This window comes from Parambassis ranga, chromosome 3 (assembly GCF_900634625.1).
Source record: "Parambassis ranga chromosome 3, fParRan2.1, whole genome shotgun sequence".
In the NCBI taxonomy this organism is placed as follows: domain Eukaryota; kingdom Metazoa; phylum Chordata; class Actinopteri; family Ambassidae; genus Parambassis; species Parambassis ranga.
In genome coordinates, this window is record NC_041024.1 from 21,270,331 (window position 1) to 21,277,692 (window position 7,362).

The following is a 7,362-nucleotide window of genomic DNA, read 5'->3' on the forward strand; positions in this document are numbered from 1 at the left end:
TAGCAGTAGCGACGTTAGCTAGCATACACGCCTTGATACAAAGATGACCATGTTTAAGCTAGCGCTAGCAACATTAGCTCCTCACATAGGTCTTGTAAGACTCCATATTCATTAGAATTTTAAAAATAGAAAGCAAACATAGTGTGTACATTAATACCGCAGATAGGGATGTCCCGATCCGATCACATGATCGGAAGATTTCAGACTCGATCGGAATCGGACATTACCTCCCGATCAGGACTCGGATATATACTTTTTAGGGCTGTCAAAGTTAACGCCTTCTGTGCAGGGTGGCTCTGTGTCTTGTAGTGCAGGGGTATGACAGCTGCCTTTGGTGCGACAGGTCCTGGTTCGAGACCTCGATGTGCTGCGTGTGTGAAATCTCCCAGTGTGGCGGCACACGCACACACAGGCCTGTCGCGATAAACAATAAATCAATTAATTGCACGATAACCGCAATAAATTACATTTGCACGCTTGTTTGTTTTTCTCTCCCTCTCTCTCCCCCTCTCGCTGCCAAAGAGGCTGGATGACAAAAGGCGTCACTCTGGTGCGTCGTAGCGTATAAAGTGTGCAAAGTCCGGCCGTCAGATCTAATATGGCCCGCGGCTTCTGTCTTAAAATGTGTCAAATCAACAGGTAGTTCTTATTTTTTTTTAACTCATTGCGTGACGTTTACGGGATGTTCTGAGCAGACCACGGTCAGCTCGCTGTCTGCGTCGCCACGGTGCGTCACAGTGCTGCAGGGCTTGGACGTTACAGCAACACAGAGAGCTGTGAAGCTGCTCAACACTGGTTCAACACTTCCACACAATTCACCACAAGACTAAACATGCTTATGAATACAACGTGCCATCAGAGAGAGTCCGCGTTGTACGAGTGAAGTTCTCTGCCTTCTTACTGGCGGCGCCACCCAGTCTAGTCCTCTTGCCCAGTCCTCTTGTGCCATCTCTGCTATTTTTATATTATATTATTATTATTATTATATATTTTATTTTTTTCTGTCTACATGGTGGCGTTTTTAAAATTCGCTGATGCGCATACACACACGCAAACGCGTGCGCACACAAACACATGTGCGCACAGGTGAGCCCACTCCCAGCAGCAGGTAGAGTGCGTGTTGTTTGGCTCTGTTGCTCATGACGTGCTAGTTGGTTTGACTTAACTCCATTGACTATGCTCAGATAAGCTATGGTAATAGGCCTACCACTACTCATAATAATAATAATATTAATATCATTAATAATAACAATAATAATAGTGTTGATAATTGGGGGCCTTTCCAATGTTAAATGTTCTTTAGAAATTAAAGTTTATTGATCTTTGAAAGGGTGTACTTGCATTATATGTCATTATCATTATGTTAGTTGAACATTGATTTGACAATATTATCGCTTATCTCAATAATTTCTCTTGGCAATTAATCGCCCAGCAAAATCTGTTATTGTGACAGGCCTACACACACACACACACACACACGGGTTTTGCCGCAATGAGTGCCTTTATAGAAAGTATCGGATCGGGACTCGGTATCGGCAGATACTCAAAATCAAATGACTCAGACTCGGACTCGAGGGCAAAAAAAAACTGATCGGGACATCCCTAACCGCAGAGCTGCTACACCCATTGATAGTGCAGGACATTGTATGTTAAGTAGGATATTTAGAAAAGACATTTTTCTAAATTAGGTGTAGGTAAAGTTTACAACACCAAATTACACCTAATGTTACAGTTAATGTATTATGTTTGCAGTAATACAAATATTGTGCAGAGTATCTGAAAATATCAATAAATCCTTCCTTCTGAGCAGGTTTTAGCTGTTGCTGTCACAAATGTCTGCATTACATTTGCACTTGAACAGATTTGAATCTGCTGTTCATGCTTATAAATTTGAGGGCAAATAAACTTTTTTTATGTCCCTTGCAAACTGTCATTGTCATGGTTTCAGCCAGGTCTTTTATTTTGTAGTTCATTTTCTGTTTGTATTAGTTTTAGTTTTACTAGTCACTTCCTGTTTTATTTTGAAACTCGATCTTCCCCTTGTGTTTCAGTTCTGTTTACTTCCCCTTCCTCATGTGTGCTCCCTTCCCCCGCCTGTGATTACCTGCTCCGCCCTAATGTGCTTCACCTGTTTCCAATTGTCTTCCCGCCCTCCTGTGTATAAAGCCTGTGTGTTTCCTGCCCCTTGTTGCAGTTCGTTTTGTGAGTTATCCTGCGACACAGCTGTCCAAGTAGCCTTCTGCTCTTGTGATTTCCCCAGTGAGTTTTCGAGTGAACATTTACATTTACCTAAACTTACATTTACTAAGAAGTCTTAACACAGTTATTTTGAGCTTTAACAGCTTAAAGTTATAGACATACTTAACTTAGAAATTTTGAGGCAATCGGTTTCCTTATTTTTTTTAAGTAAGGTCAACAAATTACATTTTACAGTGAGCCTATAGATAAAAAAAACACATGTATCAAAAGTAATAGTAAAAAAACTGCACGTACTCTGTTGTAGTTTTGCTGTGGAAAGGTGCTATTTTCTAATTATAGGGCATTAAATATGTATTAACAACTAATTATGTAAACATTAAAGACTAAAATTGTAAATACAGAGGAATTTTTGTCGATGAAATATGTGAGGCTCAGATCGCCGCCATTTGCTTCTTCTGCCACTACAGCTCCATTGAAACTTACAGTGCAGTGAATAAAGTTCACTGCCCAAAGAAATAACACCTAAAGAACTCAGTGTAACTCCCAGTCAGTCACACCTCTGTGGAATCAGCCTGTCCAGTTAGGATCAACACTGATTGTGAATCAGTTTCAGCTGCTGTTGTGCAAATGGAGCAGAGAACAGGTGGAAATGAGAGACAAGCCCTATAAAGCAGAGGCTCTGCAGGTGCTGACCACAGACCATTTCTCTGCTCTCATCTTTTCTGCCTGATGTTTGACCACTTTTGCATTTTGTCAGTGCTCTCACCCCTAGAGGTAGCATGAGGTGGTGTCTAAACCCACACAAGCTGCTCAGGTAGTGCAGCTCATCCAGGATGGAACATCAATGAGAGCTGTGGCAAGAAGGTTTGCTGTGTCTGTCAGCACAGTGTCCAGAGCATGGAGGAGACACCAGGAGACAGGCCAGTACACCAGGAGACATGGAGGGGGCCGTAGGAGGGCAACAACCCAGCAGCAGGAACCGCTACCTCCTCCTTTGTGCAAGGAGGAGCAGGAGGAGCGCTGCCAGAGCCCTGTAACATGACCTCCAGCAGGACACTAATATGCATGTTTCTGCTGAAACCGTCAGAAACAGACTCCATGAGGGTGGTATGAGGGCCCGACGTCCACAAGTGGGGCTTGTGCTTACAGCCCAACACTGTGCCGGGTGATTTCTAGAGAACAAGATTGTTCACCCTGTGCTCTTCACGGATGAGAGCAGGTTCGCACTGAGCACATGTGACATGTGACAGACATGACAGAGTCTAGAGACGCACAGCCCTCCATGTGCTAGCCAGAGGTACCCTGACTGCCATTAGGTACCAGGATGAGATCATCAGGCCCATTGTGAGAGCATGCTGGTGCAGTGGGCCCTGGGTTCCTTCTGATGATGACGATGCTAGGCCTCATGTGGCTGAAGTGTGTCAACAGTTCCTACATGATGAAGGCATTGATGTTATGGACTGACCTGCCCGTTCCCCAGACCTGAATCCAATCCAGCACATCTGGCACATCATGTCTCGTTCCATCCACCAACATCACATTGCACCACAGACTGTCCAGGAGTTGTCTGATGCTCTAATCCAGGTCTGAGAGAAGATCCCTCAGTAGAACATCCACCGCCTTATCAGTAACATGCCCAGGCGTTATAGGGAGGTCATACAGACTGTTGGTGAACCTGCAAAATACAGTGGGGGTGAAAAGTGAGTGAAATAAATCCCAGTGAGTAAAATCCATCCATGTTCTAGATGTTTTACATTCCTGATAAAATCTAATTAAACTCTACTCGGTGTATAGAGCAAACTTAACTCGATCAATACCTGTGTAGAATAAATAAAAAAATATATATTGAATTGAACTGATTTTTACTAATAGTTATTTATTAAACATGACCTAAACTCTTATTGTTTGGCATCACTGGTTGAACATAAATATTAGCAGCAGGTTTCTATAAAGCCTTGCTTTGATGGGTATATGGTCATTGTATCAGCATTACCTGGGCAGGATAAGTGAAAACAGTGCGTGGCTGCTCATGTTCATTTCAGACCTCAAAGCAGATGGAAAACATTCTTCCATTATTTCTATGTTTGAGCTCTGCTGCTAATGGAATCCTGATGTAAGACTGGAAAATGTCTCTGAAGCTATTACTTTGACAGGTAAAGAAAACCTGTCATGCACAACATCAACACATGGTCCTAAAATGTAAAAAATGTAAATGTAAACATCAGGCTCACATATGGTTTATATATATATATATATATATATATATATATATAAATTTTGCCCACTCGTGTATGAACATTCAGGCTGGCGGACCAGTTCCATACGTTGGATCAGAGCAGGTCTTGGTGTGGTCTTCACGGCGGCCGTGCTGATGGGAGAGGCTGTGTCTCATTACATTTGTTCTGGTCGGGTTTAAATTTAGAAACTTTGCCGGGGCTCAGTGAACTGACGCCGCCGGGAGATGCGGAGATGCTCGTGACCGCGCCCACAGAGCGGCGGACGCGCACAGCGGAGGGAGAACAGAACACGGCACAGAACTCCTGCAGGGAAAACGGAGACACGGAGAAGAGTGGCCAGACTCCACACGGACTACCGGGCTGTTTACAAACTCAATACGGTACCACTCGCTTTCAGCAGTCCAGCGGAGACATGGAGCCGCGGCGCGGTTTGGGACCTCTATAAAAAAAAAAGATTACTTGTTTTTATCAGCGGGGAATTCATTCATTATACTTCAGGACTCCACGGACACAAACGTGAGTTTTATGTAGCTTTTATTCTACCTATTTATATTCCAGAATTGTTACAATCTGCCTTGTCTTTGTACAGAGGATTGTGAAAGTCAGAGGTTAACTGTTGCATGCATGTCTCATGTATAGGCCTATATGAAGTGACTGTGGGAACAGCCTTTTGAGTACTTATGCAGTGCCAGTCAGAAGACATTTATACAAAACAATATTTACGTCATCATTCATCTCCCTCCTTCTGCCTTCTGTTATCTTTTCTCAGGTGAAATGAAAGGCTTGGCTTTCATTCAGGACCCTGATGGTTACTGGATTGAAATCCTGAGCCCCAACAATATGGCCTCCATCACCTCCTAAAAGCTAACAACACGCTACTTACTGCGGTGTGTAACACCAGCCCTGTTGTGGCTTCACTGGAGAGCAGAACGCTGGGGGTTTAGCAAAGAATTAAGCAACACGAGCCGGAGAGCTGACGCAAACAGGGCAGGATCACATGCACAATGCCGTTCAGTGTGCTCTGGCATGAGCTGGACTAATATTGGACCTTTGATGAGCATATAGATTAGACATATGACTGATGATTAGCAACTACTTTGTGTAGATGTTAAATTGTTTACATCAGTTTGCATATGTTTTCAAAGAGTGCTGCTGAACCTGTATTACTGTATAATAAATGTGAAAGCCACAGTTCGAATGAAACACATGTGATTGTGTGTTTTTTTGTTCAAGTCAAAAGAGAGACAATAATACTTTTATAAAAAGAAAAAAATACAATTTGAAGTGTCAACATGGTGAACTACATGCTGGATCTGTTGTTTTCTTCTAAAGATGATTAAAAAAATCATTTTTTAATTTTGTAAGTGTATCAAATTACTGAATGATGGGCAGAAAATGTTTTTATTTTTGATCCCCTAAACATAATTTTGGGCTGAGATATGGTCATTTCTATGTAATTTAAAGCTAAACTAATGCAACTGTCACGGTTATTGGTGGGCTCCTCTGAGGAGAAAGACATGAAAATTGAAAGTCCTGCTGGTCTCACCCCCGGGTTCTGGTAATATCTGTAATGTATTTTGTGTCACCACATTTATTCTGTTTGGGGTGCAAAAATATTAATCACACAAAAGGGTGAATATTCAGAAGGAAAATGGTAAGAATAGCAGGAATTAATAGTTTTAATTGATGCATGTTACATTCAACACCCACTGCCCTCCTCCCACACATAATTGCATACACAAATAACTTCAGCCAACGAGGAATGCAACAGTTTTCTAAATACTGTTCCATCCTTAAGTCAATCCCGGAAATGATGCATGCATAGAGTTGTGGTTCGTTCTTTAGGAAAGAGATACACTGTACTGCTGTTGTTGCCGTTGCACACATTGCACACGTCCAATGTCTCCTGTATGTCATTTCATTTACCACTAGAGGGCACTGGTGGACAGTGGCTCAGTTAGAGGGAGGGAACACTCACGTGCTGCCCCACTCTTACGTGCAGCACCATTTCAGCCACATGATGACTGTAGTAAATTGAAGGTGAACAGGGTGAGAAGGCGGTCTGCAGCAGGTACCACACAGTACAATGAAAGCATTCATTCCAGACATCCTCAGGTAATGCTGGACCATTCAAACCCAGTGATGGCTTTTGCCAGCATAGTCACAGGCTATTATAAAGGCCATGAACCTTTGCTGACGGGGCTTATATGTGAATAGGAGAATATTTTATATTTTGACATCCACATGCACAGTGCTGCTTGAAAGTGTGTGAACCTTTGCTTCATCATCTGTGGCTCCTGAGTAGCAATAACAACAACTAAAGGTGTCTGCACAATGGCTTGGAGGAATTTTAGTCCATTTTCCAGTAATGAACAGGTGCAAGTCCTGACAATTTCATGAGGTGTCCTACAAATTCTGCAGTTGTTCGTTGTCTTGCTGCATAGCCCAGTTTGTCTTGAGCTCGCAGACAGATATCTATGTCAACATTACTCACAGCTCCATCAATGCTAGGAAGTCATCCTGGTTCAGATGCAGCAAATTAGGCCCAAAAAGTTACTACTAACACCATGTGTTCTCCTGATGGTGGATTCATGGACATTAACTTTAGCTTTAGATGTGAGAGTGGCCTTTAGCTGCTTAGAGATCACCCTGTGTCGATTTGTAACCTTCAGCCTTTTACATGACTCATTTTTGGAGTGATCCTTATTGTTAGACCACTCAGTAACAATGGACTTGAATGTCCTCCATTTGTACACAATCTATCTACTTTAAGAGATAGTTATGTAACCGTTCCCAGCCTGACAGTCAGCAACAACTGTTTTTATGTTATCTTCTGAAGGTCTTGTTTTTAGGTGTCAGGTCACTGACAGTGATTGAAAACAGCTCTGAACAGATGAATTGACAAATGGCAAAGTTCAATATTTCT

The 7,362-nt window shown here is 42.5% G+C and overlaps 1 long non-coding RNA gene across 1 annotated transcript; it reads left to right on the top strand.

Moving 5' to 3' along the window:
* Positions 1–4,650: 4,650 nt before the first annotated feature.
* Positions 4,651–5,631, top strand: LOC114433753 (uncharacterized). The gene is made up of 2 exons (XR_003670394.1): positions 4,651–4,952; positions 5,206–5,631. It is a non-coding gene; the product is annotated as an uncharacterized LOC114433753 (long non-coding RNA).
* Positions 5,632–7,362: the final 1,731 nt, after the last annotated feature.